Source organism: Acromyrmex echinatior, chromosome 9, assembly GCF_024713525.1.
Source record: "Acromyrmex echinatior isolate Ae372 chromosome 9, ASM2471352v2, whole genome shotgun sequence".
NCBI classification, from domain to species: domain Eukaryota; kingdom Metazoa; phylum Arthropoda; class Insecta; order Hymenoptera; family Formicidae; genus Acromyrmex; species Acromyrmex echinatior.
This window is the reverse complement of record NC_141860.1, coordinates 11,776,951-11,798,881: the sequence shown is the minus strand read 5'-3', so window position 1 is coordinate 11,798,881 and position 21,931 is coordinate 11,776,951. Positions and strand designations below refer to the sequence as shown.

Genomic DNA, 21,931 nt, shown 5'->3' with positions numbered 1-21,931 from the left:
ATGAGAGAGAAAGAAAGGAAAAGAGAGAGAAAGAGAGGGAGAGATAGAAAGAGAGACAGGGGAAGGGGGACGGTCGATTTATTGGAACGGTCGTTGCACTTTTCGTACGGGGGGCACTGATCGAAAAGATCCGTACTTTCTTGCATGTCCGCGAAGCGCCCGAAGATCGAGAGATATTCCCAATCCAGCATCATTCGATCTGACTTAATATTTTATTTGCTTCTGTCACTGCCGATTGTCAATCAAATCAATTAAACATGGGATAATAAAAATTTCATCTTTACGATAATAATAAAGATTATTAATTCTTCTCGATAAATGTATTATGTTGTCATTGTCAAAAACAGAAATGGAAAAAAAAAGAATACATGGTGATGAAATATTTTCTTTAAATGATACACTAGGAAAGATTTCTGATTGGACGAACCAGAAGATAATTCTGATCGTATCAATCAGAATCCTGATTCTTTCGAAAATTTTTAGAATTATAATGGATTCAATCAAACAGTTCTGATTTGTCCATTTTTAACCCAGAATTACCATTAATGCAACTAAACTTTTATCAATGTATAAATTCCAATAAATAAATATACCACAATATATTCATATATAGCGACACAATTGAGGACGTAGATAAGATCCAACTACAAACTCTGTTTTGTCTTCGGACAGATAATTACGCGTGCGTGTCTCGGGATATGTATATTATTCGGCGCCACATATAGCAACGGTGTCATAATCTAATCAACGGGAAATCGGACTGTGCGCATGGCGCGGCTTTCTCCGTCTTTAGAAAAAAAAAATCAAGGGTAGTCGATGACCGTGTCGTTCCTAGGCCTAGCCTAGATTCGTCGTCCGCCGCGGACGAGCGGCGAGGCTGAAAGTACCGTAGCGCCATTTTCCATGCAAAAATTGCGCTTGTCCTGTGCGATTCCGCGATAATACGCACACCGAACCGTAAAGTATTACGCGCTACCGTAACGATGACCGTCCGACGTGCGTATACGGGGTGTCCCGTTCGGCGCGTCGTTATGTTCAATAAACGGCATATATATATATCTCTTATAACGTAATTCTCAAAATCTTATTTTGCGCATTACCTCGATGACGAAGTGAAATTCTTCACGATTTGAAACACCATTGCAATTTGAAATACCGCTCGTTTGCTATTTACAACAACATAACTCAGAAATTATCATTTATGAGTTTGTGAGTTACATGCAAAAAAAAAAGAATGGAAACTTAAAGAAAAAAGGAAAGAACGTATCTTAAAATAACGTACTTTATTCTTCCACAATCAATTATTATGCCAAAATTGTATTTCGAAACTATAAATATTGTACGAGTAACGAATGAATGATATTCGGTTAATTTCGATAAATTTGCAAGAGGCTAAATTTTTCTTTAAGATCGATTATTAACGTATTAATGAACAGTAATATAATGTTTACTGTGTAATATTGAAATTGTAATTAGCACAAACAATTCGAACTCGTTATTATTATTCATTATTATTTTATGCAGTACCGAATGACCATTTTAATTATTTAATATTTTGCTCATAAAAATAAAATTTCGTTCGAACGATTGGCATTTCACGTTGTTTATCATTAGCACTTTCGAAAAGAGGGACTTGCTCCGCTGAAGGTTTTCTCATTCGTAGTGAAGGCTCTAGCGGACAGACATGCCGAATTAGTGCAAATTTTCTCCCGGCGATCGGAGTGCAATAAACTCGGCCTGCATTTTCTGCGGCGCGCAAGCTAGACTCTCCAAAGTATTACGCGGTACCATAACCCCGATTATGCTATCTATAGGGTGACTGCGAAACGTACTAAGCCTAATTCGTTATTTAGATTATATGAAAAAATGTTTACACATAATCGATTCTCTCTCTCTCTCTCTGTCTCATCCTTCTACCTCCGTTTCTTCTCTCTTTCTCTCTTGGTTTCTCTTTCTCTCTCTTTCTCACTCACTTTATCTCCCTGTTTTTCTATGCACTGAACTCGGAAGTGTTACGTCCGTGTTTATCGGGTGCCGCTAGATCGCTTATGAACCTGCGGCCCTAATGTATACGATCAGTATGAGGAGATAAATCCAGAAACAATGAAAATAAATTGAATTCGTGTCAACCGTACTGCATACGTGATGTGACACAACTCGTAAATAAAACGCGTCGCACGATGATTATGTGGCACATCCGCGAAAAAATCAGCGTTTGCTGAATGAAAAAAGTCACTACTCTTATCTTCTAAAACAAAATGGATTCTCGTCTCCTTTGTATGCAGTTTTTCATCGTAAGATAATTTCAAAATACTGTTCTCTACGATCAGTGTAAATGAAAATATCACACGGAAAGAACGATTTTGTTGAAATATCTAAAAATGCAAATAGATACAGATATGAAATAATAATTTTGTTGGATTATCAAAATAATTACATTGAACATTCAAGCATAATAAGCAACGCTGCAAAAAAATTTTGACATTCTAGCAACTAGCTTGAACCTTTTACATAATTATTTTATTAGTCTAACAAAATTATTTTCAGATCTGTATTTAACTAAAGGTTTAGATTTTTATCAAAATCATTGCATGACTTCCATGCATAATGTTTACTTCATTCCTTCAAGTCTGCCTTATATTTTGTTAATATTTTGAAAATCTCACGCGAAGAATGGAAAATCGATTTTTTAATGCTGATAACACGAGCATTTGATGACTGGCTGGGCTATTTTCATTAAGATTTGGAAGTCCGTCAGTGAAAGCAAGATTTGCTTGACAAAAGTGCCGCGTTGGCGTCGGTGCAACTGCGGTCGTATGCGGTCATTATGCTCGCTTCCTTATTCTCACTTACATCGCAGCCCGCGGAATTTATCGTGATAAAATTCCCATCGCAGCCTGTGCGAAGCACCGCACCTCGGATCGTCAACATCTCGGAATACGCGTAAGACGAGTTATACCAGTGTTTATCATAAGAACTCGTTAAATCCTCGTTTGTTTACGGATAAAAACTTTTTTAAACTCGCCCAGCATCGTCGATCGTCGTTAAATTGCGAAATAAATATTCAAAAGCAACGCAAATTAAAGTTTATTATTATGTATTTTATTTCTCTGTAATATATAATTATAGTTACAAATAACAAGAAACTATAAATATATTAAATGAGATTTTCAGAATTTGAATATTTCGAAAATTGGTTTACAACGGTAAAAACATGTTTGAAATCGAAAAAATATTCGACAAAAACATCAAAAGATATAAATATTTGAATTCAGTGAACCGAAATTCGACTGTGTGAAATCTTAGTCTGGAGTCTATATTTGAATATTTAAGGTCAAAGATTTACATCTCGAAATAAATGTAATTTATTTCACTTATTTATACATCACAATGCGAGATTCGTTCTACTCTGAAAAAAATGTGGCGAGATCATTATCAGCAATGAAAATGAGAGATTAACGCGAAAATTCTGAGTTACCTGGTGTACCGAGTGTGCGATCTAGATGAAAATTAGCGTAAATCGGCAGAGAATCGAATCGCGCGGAGGTCAAAGCGCGCATCGAGCGTCGAAGTATCACGGGCGCGCGCGGCGCGCTTATGTACCGGGTGTCCACCGGCGAAAGGATGACGTCTACGGATGGGAAGGAAGGCTCGAGCGGTGCGGAATCGACTCGGGCGCTCGCGTATATAGGAGGCTCGCGAGGCAAGGAGTCAATGACCGTTCTACATTGACGCGTTGCTCCGGCCCGAGTGCCGGCTGAGTTGAGTAAAGTCACGGCCAGCCGTCAGCCGTGAGATTCCCTCCCTTCACTTCACTTCGCTTCGCTTTAGCCTTGCTGGTTGGCCCAGCGACGGCGACGAGCCGCGCGCGAGTAATGAACTTATCATTTCTTCCCCGGGGCGAATAAAATCAAATTGGGATAGATGTATCGGTGATCGATCTTAAAGAGGAGACTGTTAAAGATGACTGAATCTGACTGTATGTATGAGATACTGCAAAAATTATAATGGAAATATTTGATAATGAATAATTGGGGTCATTTTTGAAGAAATATTTTTGGAGAGTATAAATATGTATTGTTAAATATTTGAAATATTTCAGAGAAATATTTTTGGAGAGCATAAATATGTATTGTTAAATATTTGAAGAGAATACTTTGTGAACATCTTAAAGAATAAAATAGATGTTGAGTATTTGTTGATATATACATAAATCTTTTCTTTTAAATAATTAAATGTTACTTTTAAAATGTAACCTTTTGAAAATTTTCTTTTTTGATCATTTATATAAAATTTTTTTTTCCTAATTCCTTAATTTATTATACATGCAAAACAATAATTTAGTATCGCTATTGATTTTTTGTAAAAAAAAAACTTGAAGAACCTATAATTAAATTCTTTTTATTAAAATTTTATTTTTCGTTCGTTTATACGTTATAATATACTTTTGATCTTGATATATAAGACCTTGCTAAAGAAATAATTCTGCAAAAATATTTTCGCGGTCTTTTTTTAAATTAAGATTTCAATTAGCACGCTTAAAATATCCTATATTCCGCGATCACAATTAAATTGGCATTATCGATGCATCAAGGTCGCGTGCGCGCAGAACAATGAAAGGTGACGATAAATTGTTACCGATAACATTACACCGTGGGATGAGAAATTCAGTAATGCGGAATTCTTTGCGTTCTGATTTAATTAAAGCGAACTATTGCCGCCGACAAAAACTCAGCCTCTTCTTACGAAACTTTGGATTGTATAATCATTCCTCCATTGTAATTCTTCATTCCATATACATATCTAGACTGTATTTTTAACTTGGCAAAAGGCAAACATGCATTTCTCTTTGACTGTCACTCACGATATATATACGCTTTATTTATATATTTATGTATTCGTGCTAATGCTGCCAGTTGTGATTCATCATCACCAAATTAAAGCGAATTTGTCATTTGATTGCCCGCTTTGACAAGAGAAACGGCGAAGAGAACTTTACGATTATTTCATTGAGACGAATAAACTTTCCATATACATTTTAGGGTTATTTGCCCTTTCGAAAATTCTGCGGACGAATACGCGAGAATGCGACAATTATTAAAGTCGATGTGTGCCCGCAGCAAAGCGGATGAAATACCTGCGTGATCCCGCTGCGTATATCAGCGGGTATACAAAACCAGAAGACTGTAAAGCAGGAAGCGGTCCGGTAGGAAAATACGTGAACGACGCTTGAGCGCGAATAAAAACAAGTCGCGAATCCGTTATCGTTAAATACGGTTCTTTTGGATTCTGACGTCGTGACAAATGATGAATATACGGTTAGAAAATTGAGTAAACGGCTCACGAAATCGGATGGTCCGCGTCGCGAAGGTTCGTACCGCGCGAAGGGATTTTTTCACGTAGCGGATTTACCTACTTTTCTCAACCAGCTGACGACTTCCTCTACTGTCAATGCTGAAAAGTTAATCGTCCATCTTCTGTGCGGCGCTAAATTTAATTTCGTCAGGCGACTCATACCGTGAACATATCCTTTACTCTCACCACAGCCATAAACGCGTTTTACTATCGCCACGGAAGGAGGTACGCTTACCTAGAAAGATATCTTTTAGAATTTCCATTTTCTCAAGTATCCGCGAACGCTACTGGAATACTATATACGCGAGTGGACGGAAGAAGCGAGTCTTGTCCGATTAGCAATTCAAAAAAAGCCGAGATTATTGGGTTAATGGTTTAAAAAAAAAAGGTATCCTTTAATTCTGCAAACGAATAACAGAGCAACGTATTTCAAAAGTCATTTGCGGTTTCACTTTAATCTTTCCCAGTAGAATCGAGAAATTCTTGAAGATTCTTAAAGACTTTCAATCGACACTAGGTTATAAATATATGAATAATTAAATATCCTAATATATTAGATAATTATTATTTAATTATACAAGTTCGTACCCTAATGTTCGTAACCTAAAAGTAATTCGAGAATCCATAAAATCGATTAAGCTAAGTAAATTCATCGGATATCAGCAAAGTTACTATTATATATTTAAAGATACCTTAATTGGAACATTTCTTTTCAGCACAAAAAAATTAATTAACTCCCATTATAAATATTTTTCTTGCTCGGTTAAAAAAAAAACAGAAAAGATAAGAATTAGATAAGTAAAATTTCATTATGATTATTATAATAGAATAATATAAGCGTTTTTATATTAATGTGTATCAATTATCTTTTTTCGGTAATTATACTAACCAATCCGTGAAGTCTAATAGAAGAAATATTTTATTTTATAATATAATAAATATTGTAAGGACAGAGAAACATTTTCAAGAAATGAAAGAAGATTATGTCTTTCTAAACACAACAAACTTATATCGGAAAAATTGTTTTTGAACAAGGATTTAAAAAAATATTTTCAAATTTCTGAGATAAAAATAGTGAGATGACTATTGACTCGTTTCGGTTAAATGTCGTGTAATGTTACACTTGTTAGATAATTAGTCGGAGCTGCGGACCGAAACAGGATACAACTGAGATCAGATGGAAGAGAAAGAGGGAGAGGGAGACACGGAGAGAAAATTCCAGGATTAGGAAGGCTTAGACACGCAAGAGCGCATAATTTTCGCATTTCCTGATTCTTCAGCGAGCGGCAAAACAGGCAGCGGAATTATTTCGTCGTGTTCCACGGCGCACGTTCGAATCGCATTAAGCGGATAATATGCCCGAGTCTCGGCGGCGAGTCAGCGCGCTCGTTCGTTATATAAGGTGAAAGGGCGACTGACATTGACATTGAAGTTCCGAGCCGCTCAATGCGGAAACGCATAAACTCCGTTATTTAATCTCTTTCGCAACGATTACAGAGGGTATATCACTTTACTTGGCAAAGTTATGATACTTACGATTACGTGAACATTTCTCGCCTTATCAATAATTGAGAACGAATCATATACAATGTGTACAAAGATAATAATATGAAAAGTGACTTTGCAACAAATCTAACGATGAGTTGAAATTTTTGAAAAATTTACACATCACTCGCGTTGCATTTTATTTATTTTTGCAATTTTATTTCACATGTTCAAAGACTGAAAAAAAATTAGGTACAATTGAATTTAAGTAAACAATGGAGACGAAATATTTTTGAAGCTTCGATCTTCCACTTCTCTAGTTTACAAGCTATTTGCATCTCGATATTTCGAATTGTGGAAAAATCAAATGTAATCAACAAAACCACTTTAAAAACTCCGCTTTCAAAATTCCCTACGGTTATACTAGTTTTATAAATCGTGCGATTACTTAATAGGTTCCGTTTTATATATACTTCTATAACACCGAAAAAAGTTTTGCGAAATTTTTCAATTTGTTGAATCTCTGTGATATACATCGTTATACCGTGTGCTTCGTTATTCGTGTTATTCAATATGAAAAAAAAAAAAAAAAGAATTCACGCTGTTGCAAAGTGTGCGACGCGTATTGATGAAGTCTCAATTTTCTCGTAGCCGTTCCGCACGCGTTCGATAACCCCCATCCTGAAAGCGAAAAACGTGTGCGCAAGATATATAGAAACACTTGACCTGCCTCATTCTCTCACACCACGTTGAACACAATAACCGAATATAACCGACGTTCTTATCTGTCCGCGACAATTTCTCCGTTTCGACGTATCACGTGCTGCTACCAGCACGTTCATTTTGTCTAAGAAATATTTTATAACACACGTGCTAACCATCGAAGAAGCTCAAATAAGTAGGTACATAAATTTTTTACATGTTTTTCAAACCTTATCTACATTGTTCGCTTTGACTAATCTCTTGTTTTTCCACAATTTTACTCTCGTGCCGTTGCCACGCAATGACATCTTTGCATTTATCTTTTGCAATGAATGTTATAATTCAAAAACTGAAAAGTTTAATAGAAAGACTGAGCTCACATAGGCATTTTATTTGTATTAGATTTAATGTAAAAAATCGAAAGATATTTAAGTCCATTTTGTATTAAATGCGTTGGAAATTTCTGAATGATTTATTCTATTGAATTACTAAATTTCAATTAATTAATGTTTCCATAAAAATATTTAAATGCATAAAAAGAACACAGTTGTGAAATATTTTTATTAAATTTCATTAAAAAGATAACTCTTTGTTATATGACACAAAAAAATTGATGAAATTAATAGATACATACATGTTTTATATAATATTTTACATAATTCTATATTAGATGTGATTAAGACTCAATCTTCTCTATTCTTGACTTTTGTCTCATTTTACTAAACGCGAAAAAATCAAATATTCTACTTTAATTAATATAAACGAAATATCGACATTCAATTTATCTATTTTATTCTATTTAAATAATACTTGCGATCATGTAAGTTTATTAAAGTCATGTACGGTCTATTAATTTATATACATAGAGAGAAAAAAAAATTTCCTCATACTCAAAATAAAATTTTGCTGAATTCATGTCATTTAAGAGAAATTAGTTAAAGGAAAATAATAGCATTTTTAAGGAAAAAAAGAAATCTATAAGTTATCGTATTTTACAAAAAGACATTATAAAACATATTACAAATATAATTTTTTAAATTACAGAACAAAATGTGAAATGTAAAACTGAATTAAAGATATTGAAATATTAATTGTTAAACTGAGTGATTGTAATATAATTTTTAAATTAAAGAACAGAATATAAAGTATAAAATGGGAATGGTAGATTTTAAAACATTAAATAAATTTAAATTGTAAAGATTAAGCGGAATTAAATTAAAATTGAAAAATTGTGTAACATTAATGTACTTTAATATTCAATATGTTCTCTCCAATCTCTGTACGAATTATTTCTACTAAGATAATTTCAAAAATCATGAGTTCGAAAATTTGTCAAAAATAAGAAGGAAAAAATTCTGGACGTTCAATTGGCAGCACGCTACGACGAGAGGCAGCGTGAACGCGCGCAGCCCATTTCGGAATGAGGATGCCGCGCTGGTGTGCCGGTTAGCGCGGCACGAAGTGTGCTATTACAAAATAGGTTATGCAGCGCGCAAAGAGAGTCGGGTTCAACAACCGGCGAGAACGGTGAACCGTGAGGCGCGCAGCCCGGTAGCGAAAATGATATAGCGGTCGTCCGTGACTGTGCGCGCGCTCGCTCGCTCGCTCGCTCGCTCGCGCTAGCAAGTAGAGAGGGACGCGTTTTGGTCGGCCGCGAGCGAATGCGCGTCGTGCGGCTAAGAACCGGCGCGGCGGCCGACCACGAGTACGCGCGATCACGTGTCCCCATTGAAAGCGTCCGCGCCGTACGGCTCAGCGTCGAGCCGCATCACTCGTCGAGGCCGGCGCGGCCGACGTCCGTTTCCACTTGTACTTTTGCGAAACAGCACGGCGGCCGCGGGGGTCGATGTACTCGCGGCCGAAGGAGATCAGTTTCGGCGTGCTCGCCGTGTTCTCTGATTCTCTTGCAAGAGACGTTAAAGAGAAACATACAAAATTGGATCGGTTTATAATTTGTTATGTCCTGAAACATGATTTTGGATCTCTTTCGAACAATGGGACCGCTTTTGAATAATTGAGAAAAAAGTGGAGAAACACGGCCATTCACAAATATTTGCTCATTTGCATAACAATGATATAACTTATAAATTATTATTAAATTGTTTGTAGAAAAAGAATAAAAACATACAGAAAAAAAGCAAAAATATACTTTGAAAGAATATACTTTATTCTTTAAGTAATTATTACATCAAAATTGTATTTTAAAATTAATATTACAAAATTTTTAGAATGTAAATATTGAAACTTATTTTCTGAAAAAAACTTTGTTCTTTAACTTACTGTTTATCTTCTTCTAGTTATCTTCTTTTTAGAATTAGAGAAAAGGATAAAGAGTAAATTGAACCAAGATTAAAGTTCTTTACATTGATGGAACCAAATCTTATCATCGAAGCAAATGAGCAATGTATACGTGTAAACAAATTACTTCAACAAACGATTAAAAATATTACTTTTCATTAAAGTAAATAAAATTATGGAAAACATTTAAAATGTAAAAGACTTGCAATATTTTTCAAAATTTAATGAACTTCTAAACTCTATTATTTATAAAACATAACTTTATTATTTATAAACTAACATTTTTTTAATTTCTTAGATTATATTTTCTACGCTATATGATATTCATTAGCATGAAAGAATAACTATTTTATCATATCGAGGAAAACATCGCGTTTAAACACGATTAGTGAACTACATCTTGTCTCGTTCCCATCATTCGCTGATCAAACGATGCTCTCCTTTTGCTGTTGCCATTGTATATAAGGACCTTTGCGAAAGCAAAGTGTACGCTCGAAGTGCACAGAGCGACACAGATGTAAATTACAGACAAGTCGTCCTTTGAACTAAACGATGTTTTCTATTTCCCTAATGCATTCGAGAAATGCAAGTAATTCAACGTTAAGAAAATCCAACTTTACAAATCAAGGCTAACAGCTTCTTCTATATTCACGAAACGACTCATCTTGAACTCTTTTAATCATTAAACATGAATACATATTGTATTCACAGTTGTATAAAATATATGTCACAAATTGTATTAATTTAAAAAGGAATTAAATCGATAAGCAGGTACACAATTTAATTTTGCATCTTAAATAACATTTCTATAAGAATTTATATTTTTTATTGTAAAGATTATTTAATAAAATACCAAATAAAAATATATAATAAATATTAATATATAAAATATCACATATTCGTATTGTCATTATACACTCTTACTATCATTGCAAAATAATATAAGATCTCGAAATAATATTAAAAAAACATTTAAATGAAACATTTAATAAAACATTTAAATAGTACACGTTTCGATGGTCAAATTATTTAAATAAAACTTTATTTAATTTAATTATTGCTAATTCTATTTAGAAAGATTTTCGATTTAATGTATTAATTCTGCGTTTTCACTGGAAGCAATTTTTAAACTTATTTTCAATACATTTCATTGCTCCTTTCAATTTTGTTTCAATTTCGGTACTGTCAGTAAATCTTTTCCTTTTCAGCTGTATTTTTATGTTAAAAATAAGAAAAAAATCGCATGGAATTGAGTCAACAAAATAGAAAAAATAGGATATATTATAATTATATTAATTTTTATTAAAAATTTCAGACACACACACACACACACACACAGACACAAAGAGAAAGGTTGTACCAGCACTATTCTCTGTCCAAGAATTTTGACAGATAACGTATCTTTGGTCTTTCATCTATTTTCTCGATCTGACTTCATGCGGCTTCTTCCTATTCTTTAAAATAAAAATACAGCAGAAAGGAAAGATTTGCTGACATCGTCAAGATTCAAAGAAAATCGCTGAGACATTGAGGAGTAGTAAAAAAAGAGAGTTTGAAAATTATTTCCAACAACAGAAAAAGCGCTTGAATTAAATCGGAAAATAATTATACTAAAAGGAATTATAATAATTAAATGATAAATTTTTGAACTATATAAATATATATTTTTAATACAGTTCTAATCTTTTTTTTATATACGTGCGTGAATGAAATGTTCTGTTTTCGAAAAAAGGTAAAAAATAAAAATTCATTACTTCATTTAACAATTCGAGTTGTACTTTTTCGTTTCATTAATTTATGAGTACTATAGATTGTACTTTAAGAAAAGCAGATTTACAGTTGAAGATTTTCATGAAATACATGTTTGAAGAACAAAAGATTAAGAAAAGATTGAGATAATAATAAAAGATAAAATGCAGGATTTGCGCAGCTCTCCTAGAAGTAGAAAGAGGCACTCGTCGTTTAAAAGTAAAGATGCACAAAGGGCACAAATACACTCTTATATAATATGCATAAAGAGAAAACGCATATACGCGGATAAGGAAGATCCGGAAGAGACTCGTGATAAGAAGCCGGAGATAAGCGGAGAGTCAGTCGCCTCGAGCCTTACCGAAAACGAATTCAGTTTTACTTTTGGCTTCTCCCGTACTTCTCTTTCTTGCACATTTCCTCCTCCACCTCCTCCTCTTCACTGTACAACGGTGCTTTTACGCACCTGTACACGCATAGACTCGCGACGCGTGCATAGCGTGGAGTGTGGACTCACGTGTACGCCGTCCTCACGTATTCACGCATTTTACGACCGTTCGGCCGCGGCGGCGCTTGGTGCTGTATATACCTGTGTACGGTACTTTCGGTATATACACAAGGCGAGGGTATGTACAGTTAGGCGAATGACGCGCTTCGTCCGTCGGCTCTGTTTCGATGCCGGAACGTAATAATATACAGGGGCAAATCGCGGAGACATCGATGTGTTGGAAAATCTTTTCACGTCACGCACACGCGCATATATACGCACATATATATGCGCACCCTATGCGATCATATCTGTCGCGCTGTTGCGTTGCGAGTAAATACAGCGGTACCGTTCGTGGGCCCAATTCACTTCGGCTGATGCGCGTTCTCTATGACGATACATTCTGTTTTTCGCATTTCGAACACGTCTCACGTCACGTTCAAGGATATAAAGCGCTGACCTGCAAACCACAACATTTACTATAAAACGAATAATTAAAGAACAATAAAAAAACTTATGATTCTTCCTACACAGCATACTTTGTCTGACGTCCTACGAATGTTCTAAAGGCACATGGACATCTTCTGGAGATTTTTAGGATGTTCTTTAAAAGTCTGTTTAGGTTATAAAGAATCTATTATGAAATAATATTATTACGTGAGATTAAATAATAATCCTATAGAGAGGTGAAATGAATAATAAATTCTTTATTTTTGCACATTTAAAAAATTTTAATATAATTAATATAATTAATTCATAAAATTTTAGATTCACTTCATTATATTACATGATTGAATTTAAAGATAAATGATATTAGATAATGATAAAGAATTTAAAGATATTGAATTTAGGTAAAATAATTAAATTGAAGAAATTAGACTAGCAATTATAATTATTTTGCAATCATATTATAAATATATTGTTAATATTTTAGTTTTTTATAATATTATAGATGTAGCAGCGGGCGATTATAATTATTTTTCTATATGTAATAAAATTTATTAGGAAAAATCATTGCAAAGCGACAAAAATATCAAGAGAGAACGTTGCTCGATGTAGCGGAAATTACGCAAATCTGCACGCGTTCGAGTTTGTTCACCGACACGCGATACTGTCTCTTCCATCGCTTGATCGCTTCTGCGGCAATAAGCGTACAGGATGTTCTAAAATCTTACGATCCCAATATCACTTCACTTGAATTAACCGGAAATTAAATGCATGAACATCGTTGCATATCTTCTTAATCTATAATAATATATTTTTTAAATAATATTATTTTTTAGTAATATTTCAAACTAAATTTTCGTTACAGCAAAATTCTGATTTGATGATGTATAAGATTCCGTTAACATTTTTCGTGTCCGATGAGATCTAAATCTCGATACTTTTATTAAGAAAATGCATCAGAGAATCTGTATAGACAAAAGTAACGACGATAGTTCCGGGACACCCCGTATACGCCATGCAGGCGCGAAAGAGGGTCCCCTATGGGGGTATCGGAACCTCGTTACTCAGTGCACCATGCCTATGGTGTGGTCCAAGTCCAAGTCCAAGTAGACCTCCAAGTGGGACAACGACCGGCAGAGACCTTCTTTCAGATCCGTGGCGAAGAGAGAATGGAGAAGGTGCCGTGGCGAACGAAGAGAAAGAAGGACGAAGCTCACTCAGATGCGGGGTGGGGTGCGGGGAGAGTGAGGTTGGTCGAGCGAGGGGAACAAGGAGGTAGTGGCAATCGCGAACTCACTTTGCTAATTCACTTGCTCGTTGCTTTTCCGGTTTACATTTTGCTACCAGCCGGGTACGACGGCCTTTAAAGCCGCGCTCGGCCGACTGGAAAACGAGATTTTCAATGTTACGCGCCGTGAATGGGAACTCGCCGAAATCGAAGATGCGGATTTTTCGCCCGTCATCTCAAAATGGAGAGTATATAGGGCAGTTTGTAAAAACGCGCTATTTTGATGTTAGAGCATTTAATATATTTCTACGGTTCTTTGTTTTCACAGAAAATCCGTGAAAAAATAACTTTTACTTCGTTTTTCATTTAGATTATATGATGTATTTTTCATTTTCCAGTTTAAATATTTTTCTTATCGAAATATTGAGAAATAAGAATATGATTTTCGAGTTATAGATAATCTAAAAATGTATTAATTAAAATTCAGCTAAGTAAACATGTAACATGTTATTTTTGAGGCAAGAATATTTTTCTTAATAATATTTTATGATGCAAAAAATATTTATGGACGTCAAGATCCGCGAAGATAATAAGCTTTTCTGAAAATTATTTTTGAAACTATTCTTTAAATCCGTTCGGGATTGTAACTGTCGCGAACAGTGCACGTTTGGACGTGCACTGTTTGAAACTTTTTAAGTGACAGGAAACAATAAACAGGGAACCGGTAGTTTCTTGATGTTCAGGATGCTAAATATTTCAGTAAGTTTCCTGCTAGATGCACCGTTATCGATAGGCGAGAATACATGATGTGCCTAAGCGGACAAAAGCTAGATTTGATATTAAATCAGCCTCGCGGTAATAGCTAATATTTTATTTACAGAAAATTCCCACCTATCAATATTTAATCATCGAGTATTTAAACATTAGAACAGTAAAGATAGAAATCCATATAATTTTAAGGATTAAAGCTATTAGCAAAGGTAAGAGTTCGATATTTACAAATTATCGCAACGAAGTTAACTAGATTTTGTGCAGATCTTCAGAAACTTTTTTTCTGTTTCGTAAAATAGGTAAAATTACTCGTATCACCTGTTCCGATTAATGTTTCAATTAGCGTCTGCCAATTCTACAATGGCCGATAATGAAAAGAAAAATCAGGGATTATATTTCCCCGGAAGGTCAGACAACTGGTTAAACAGGCGCATCAAATATTCGTTTCGTGTCCTCCGCGGTTAAGAAAGGTCTGGACGTCTGTAAGAAGGTCGATGCTTCGCCGACTGTGCGAGAGGTCGATGACCCATAAGGCTTTGAACCGGGACATGTTGCGTTTAAGCTTTTTGTAGAAAGTGCTGTTACTCCGCGTTACTTTTGTATTAAAGTGAATCCTCGCCGGCCTGCCGCGGAACAATTTACCGTTTTTCGCGTGCGATTCCGTGTGCCGCACCGTGGCGTTTCAATTATTCTGCCCTTCAACTTGAACAAGCACTTACGTGAATGCACACGAGAATCCGAGCTGATTCATTTGCGATGGAGCAGTAATATTGGAGAGCAAATTATGCATTTAAAAACGCATTAAGCTATTTAATTCAAGATATTAATGATCCGAAAGAAATGAAAAGATGTAGCCCGTTGTGTTTAATGGAATTTTTTTGTATACAGCAATATAGATAATAATCTAAGATTGCTATATATATTTTTCATAAAATATTTTTTCGGAAAATTTCTATAACAATAATAATATAATATTCATATTTTTCAAAATAATATTCCCTTTTTTTTTTTTGCGAAAAATCAAAATATTGAAATCTATTACAAAAGATTTTCTCAGAATATTCATATAATATCATATCTGTATTTTTCAAAATAATAATGTAGTTTTCTTTTTGCGAAAATCAAAATATTGAGATCTAAGGCATTTCATTAAAGATACAACAAAACTATCCAAATTAAAGTAATCCGAATAATACGAAATAATGCACAGAGCTAAGGGATACACAAAAAAATAAATTAAATATCTCATTAATATATTTATTTTTTGTGTAATAATGATTTCCTTAATTATGCAAAAACAAACGTAGCTGTATCGTGCATGTCGTCAAATCTGAAGTTTGATGATATGATTTTATTTAGTTGGATTCTGAAGACATCTCGCGCGGCAAACAAATTTCTCCCCGTTATTCGCCGTAATCTTTACGCACACGCAATCTACTTGATAAACACGCATATATACGTACGCCGGACGGTCCGTTATATACTTCTAAAGTAACAGTTACGAGTGCATGGAGCGGCAGGCGTACGCGGGGGGAAGCGAAACACCTTGCTTCGATCCGAATGGGTTCCGTGGAAACGACGTTTCCGGTTCACATTCGGTTTTCTATCCGTGGTGGCCGCTATTACGCGTTTGATTAGAAACCTACAAGTGACGCGCGACATGCCGCCGCCGCGCCGTCGATTTTCCGCCTTTTTTCACGTCGGTGGCATCCCAATTTCTCTCTTCTTTCTCGAAAATTGATATTTTTCTACGAAACAATACAACGAGATTTATCACATATATATGAATGAAATGAAATGGAGAAGAATGAGATTAAAAATTATCTTCGTGATGTATCAGTAACTGAATAAAATATTTTCATTTCATTACATATTAAAATCAATTAGAAATCTCGAGAGGGAGAAAAATAAATTATCTGACGTACAATTACATTTTTATATCTTCAAGAAACATTTTTAACTGAGTAACATTGCGATAATCTTTTTAAGCAAATTTTAATTTAAAATTTTATGTAAGTATAAATTTGTGAATGGATAATGTCATATTTCGAAAAAAAATTCTATAATAATTCGTAATTTAAAGATTATTAAAAACTTGAATACAAAATCTGTAAATAAATTTTATTTTATCTAGACATAAATTCTAATTCACTCGAAAAGCGAATACTAATTTGTCAGTTAATTTTATTTAAACAAATTTATTTTAGATTTTTGAGATTGAATGATGAAGCATTAAAGTTAGATCATAATAATAATCGTGACAAAAATATTTTTGGCTCGGTTATAGTGTCACTATGATGTCAATGTCCACGTCAAACGCTCGGATTCTGCATCCGAGAGTATTGACCTACAGAAAACGAACTATTCTGAAAGTTTGCAAACGCTGACGTTCGACTGCGATTCGTGTGCAAGAAGCGGTCGTGCCGTAGGAAATTAATATATCTGGTACACAGTCGTTCTCCTGCCGAGGAGGGAAAAGATCGACGACCCCAAGGAACGTATCTGGGTTAGTAGTCGTCGGCGATTCACGCGGAAACTTCTTTCGCTAGGCGGGACCGCCGTCGACTGGCTCGCCATCGTGGAAATCGCAACGAAGCGAATCGCACGTGTTCTTCCGTCGAAAAGTGAAATTTGACGTGAGCTGTCGTATCACGTATGCCCACGCCGAAATTTCGTCACACTGGCGAAGGAAGAAGAGGAGGAGGAGGTCAATGGCTTCACCGGCCATATAATCGTAGCGTAATACGAGAACATCGTTCACACGTAGACCGGATTTGCCACGGTATACGTGTGAACGACATATTTTATTGGCATGTACCTATAGGTCTTTGTGTTTATTTTATTTTATTTATTTATTTTAATTTGCAATGTTTTTTTCTACGCATGAAAATGAACGATTTCTTTTTAATGATCTGCCACGATTTAATGATCAGTTAAACGTAAATTTTGTAATGGGAGTTTCGGGTAGAATGTATGGTCAAAGCAGCGTTGGGAAAAAATCTTGCTCGCAAATGAAATTCTACAGTTCGCTCGATTCCGATAAAATTACGAATAAATCATGTGTAACCCAATATTCTATTAATATCGGGTGCAGCGCCAATGAATTATAGCGGTGCTAAATCGTCCTATAGTAAATATGTATTCTGCTGCTTCTGTTCTTCGTTGAAAACCCCTATTCTTTTTCCGCATAAATAATAAATATAATAAATCATAAGCATGGATCGAATAATCGCTAAATAATATTGAATTTATACACTTTGTATTATATATTAGGTGTTGGAATTAATTCGTAGCGTTTTACAAGTGATGGGAAGTACTTTCATTAATGTATTTTTTAATGCTCATGTGAAAATATCATGTGAATAAATAACATTCTTTCATTAAAAACGCTACGAATTAATTCCAACACCTAATATATTGCATTGTCCAAAATCTTGTAGCCTTATCTTAATCTTATGGTAAATCTAAAAGCTGAAATTCTTCAAAAATATGTTAACACCTATAAATGATTGTAATATCACATTAAGATTTATTACGATTTATTGCGATTTTTAGGACATTTAAATCTAGAAAACGATATTTTTCTATTTTCCAAAATTTTATAGTGATCGACTTCTTTGTCTTTTTGTCTTCAAATCGAGATTGAATTTATGGAAGTACCAGTAAGCCCCGGTGCTCACGTAACCTTGCGCGATCGAGACTGGTCTTTCGGATTAGGGTCCGAGAGTTTCAAGAGTTCAACGACCTTCCTTCTCATTTTGCGACATGTTCCATGGTTCCATCAACTAATCTTGCTCGAAAAGACTCGAGTTGCGCACGCTCTCTCGCATAGTCGAAGTGAACGGGGTTACCGATCTCAAATGGCCGTGACTCTGGGCCAGGGTCTGGGCCAGTCGGATTCCACGTACCCGGTGATCGTGAAGTCAACGCGCAAAAAACCGACCGAGAATTTGTATGCCGGGGACGCGTGGGCATTATATGTACCGTTGCTGTCTTTGCTTAATTCGATAATAAATCGCAATGCTACGTACGCGAAACGACCGATTTTGTTTATACAAAAATTGCGATTAAACTATCGAGCATCGATCAATTAAATAAGTTGCACGTTTAATTCGCAAAATGTTTCATCGCTTCATAACTCGAGAATTATTAATTCTTAGTATACACGATGGTTTTCCAGTTCTTTATATGTACTTGTACTACATACGCCATGTCGTTTTTTTCTCGGGTTAATTTTCATCATTTTAACAAATATACAAAAATTATTAAGTGATCTTACACATACACTGAGAGAAATGTTTGGTACGTATAATCACCATTCATTTTATTGATACGTGATTGACAAAAACTTTTTTATTTTTTCAATTAAAAATTGTGTTGTCCTGACTAAAATTTGGTTACTCTAATCAAAATTTGAATAACTAAATTTGGTTGTCCTAATTAAATTTAGTTATCCTAAAAACTTTGATTAGGATGACAAATCTGATTAAAATAATTAAAACTTCGTCCTAACCAACATTTAATTAGAATAATCCAATTTTGATTATAATATAATTTTTAAATAAAAAACTAAAAAAGTTCTTAGTCACATATCTCTCTCTCTCTCTCTCTCTCTCTCTCTCTCTCTCTCTCTCTCTCTCTCAACAAAATTTTGATTGTACATACAAAAACATTTCTTTCAATGTACTTTCATATTTTTAGAAAATATTTATAAGGTTGTGTATTTAAAAAAAAATGTATATAAATATTATAAAACTAATTACTTAATGCTCCTAATTTTTCGAAGAAAAGAAGTATACAGAATACGAATGTTCCAATCGTGTGTATCCAAGAGTTAGTATTTCCATATTTTCGCTGTCATTGACTGTTGGATTATTTAAAGATAATAATAAATTGTCTACTGATTTGTATTCGTGCGCATCGTATGTAGTCGCCTCATGCACCAAGTCGTGAATGAGAATAGATGGTTGGAGGGGTGGTCTGAAGTAGTCGGAGGGGTTAAACGTACGTTCTCGTAAAGAGGTTACGAGAGGGCGGTAGACAAGGAGAAATAGCGAGAAGGATGCACCGAAGAAAAACATGAAAATGCCAAGATGAAATTAAAATAGTTCAAATATGTGGTAACAGTATGACGAGAGATTTTTTGAAAAAAACGATCGTAATACTGAATTAGAAGACTATACAAAAATCTCATTATTTATATAAAAACTGAAAATTATTTAATAACTGACAGTAAAGATGCGTTGCATCGCATTTATAATGAAACGTAATGCTCAGTTAATCAATAATACATTAATCACCTTTTATTTTGGAACTTTTTAAACCTAAACATGATTAGAATTATTTAAAATAATATTGACTATAATAATATTGTTTTATATTTGGCGTCGCTAACATTTTGAACGTCACTAAAATTTCCAAAAACATTTTTCATTCACCTATTAATCGAGCTTCCGCTCAAATTAATCAAACTGTCGGTTCTTCTTGTATCTTATAAAGTAAACATATCGCAAAAAATAATCTGAAGAATTAAAGTTCAGAACTGATCGACACTGTTTTCTGCTGTCATCGACAATGACGAAGAATGAACAAACAAGCACCGTGATGATGACGAGAGAAAGGGAGAAAGCGACGCATGGAATAGGGGTAGTGCGCCAAGGGGGGTTGGTTGCACGCGCGTCGAAGCGGGCGGTGGGTTGAAAGGGGTAACGGGAGGCTGAAGAGAGAAAGAGCGGGACACGCGAGGAGGGTGTAGCGATAAACGGCAAGACGAGGATGCAAGAGGGAAATGCACGAAAGAAAAAGAGAAGAGGAGGGGGAGGAGGAGAATGGTAGGGACGAACGAAGAGCAATGAGCGGGGTGTGGATCGGGATGATAGACGGGGTTGGAAAGTGGCGTACGATGAAGCGAGACGCACAGAGGGAAGAACGGGAGGATTCGGGGTGGCGAGGACCGAGGCAGGGAGCGGGAGAGAGAAATGGGAAACACAGAGAAAGAGAGAGAGAGAGAGAGAGAAGGGGGGGAGGAACCTCCGGCAACGGGTCGATCGAAAGCGCAGCGCAGAGAAATGCACCACCTCTGCTCTGGTCTGGCAGCTTTGCGGGCGCACCACCGCGTCCGCGTGCGTCAGAAAGAGAGAAAGAGAACGACGGCGCGGGAGAGGGAGAGATGGAAAAAGAGGGAGAGAGAAAGGGACTGACGGAAGCGGAAGGGAGACCGACGTATATCCGCCGACCAATACCGACATAGGGGGAGGAAGACGAGAGGAGAGCCAAGCCAAGTCGCGTTGGGCTAGGTCAGGTCTACCCGAGTTCTACACACACCGTGCTCTCTTGCGTGTGCCATCCCGCCGAGGAGAGAACCACACGAAGGCGGAGGCACAACCCCTTGACGAAAGAGAGAACCGCCGCGAACCACCCGGTACTCGCGAGTGGGTTCTCCGAAAGCGCTTCGAAATTTTGAAAAGAAAAAAAAAATCCGCTCGTCGCGTTCGCCAGCAACAACGGATAGATCGGTGCCGAAGAGTGTGTTCGCACGGGAAAGCCGGTGACAGTGCGCGTTCGTCGGATGACGCTTCGAAAAGGATGACACGAAAAAGATATCCCGATCGGTAGTGAATAATCGCTAGTGTTGATGCGCGTGTGTCGGGCCTTAAGCTAGAATCGATTTCCTCTCAATCTCTCCTCCCGAGGAAGGTGAAGGAAGTAAAAAAAGAGAAGTGAGAAAAGACATCTCCTCGAAGGAGATTCCGATCGTCGATTCGCTCGGTGGTGGCGGCGAGAATTGGCATTGTTGACAAACAACGAAAGTGACGATTCGGGCAAGGAAATGTCGTCCGATCAGTAAGAATACTAGGAATCGATTGCAATTCCCTTTTTTCGATGTCCTGATAATCGATAAGCGTCGTCGACGCGTAGGTGGCCGCGTAGGGACCGCCTAGGCAGCGAGAGCCGGAGCAGCGATCGGCCTTACCGACGTAATTTCTCACCCTCGTCCTCCGTGCAACCCTCGACGTGATCACAGTTGGATTAAATAAATGTTGAGGGTAAACGGCGCCCTGCGTCGCCCGCTAACGCGAGGCCAGGAGAATCGGGCCCTAAATGCAACCGGGGTCGGCGCGATGCCGGTCTCTCTGAGGAACCACAGGATCACATAAAGGGTGCCCGCCGGTCCGCGACGATTTTAGAGCCCTTCGTACTGCGCACGCACGGTCGCGCAACGGCAAAGGGATCGTGACAGAAGAGGGTGTTCTCCGAGTGATCCAAAGTGGTGAACCTACCTACGCCACCACCTCGAGGAACAACACTGTCGTCGTGTTTGGCGGCATCCGATGCACCAAAAGCTGTGAGTATCATAAATCCGGCTTCCGACCGATTGACATCGCACAATTAACACGTATCGCGAAGTA

The 21,931-nt window shown here is 36.3% G+C and overlaps 2 protein-coding genes and 1 pseudogene across 7 annotated transcripts in view; 1 reads left to right on the top strand and 2 right to left on the bottom strand.

Annotated features, from left to right (window-relative positions):
- The window catches only part of LOC105149810 (protein FAM76A), a 66,380-nt gene that overhangs the window by 21,432 nt on the left and 23,017 nt on the right, over positions 1 to 21,931 (bottom strand). The gene's annotated exons all lie outside the window — the stretch shown is intronic.
- Positions 1 to 21,931, top strand: part of Blimp-1 (PR domain zinc finger protein 1) — a 42,078-nt gene that overhangs the window by 7,291 nt on the left and 12,856 nt on the right. Inside the window, exon 1 of one of the 3 annotated variants that reach the window (XM_011062482.2) lies at positions 21,178 to 21,867. The exons of the other annotated variants lie outside the window; for them this stretch is intronic. The gene's annotated coding sequence lies outside the window, so the exon portion shown is untranslated. Of the gene's footprint in view, positions 1 to 21,177; positions 21,868 to 21,931 lie in introns of those variants that run through there. 3 annotated transcript variants of the gene reach the window in all.
- LOC147908625 (uncharacterized) lies at positions 15,627 to 21,878 on the bottom strand (annotated as a pseudogene).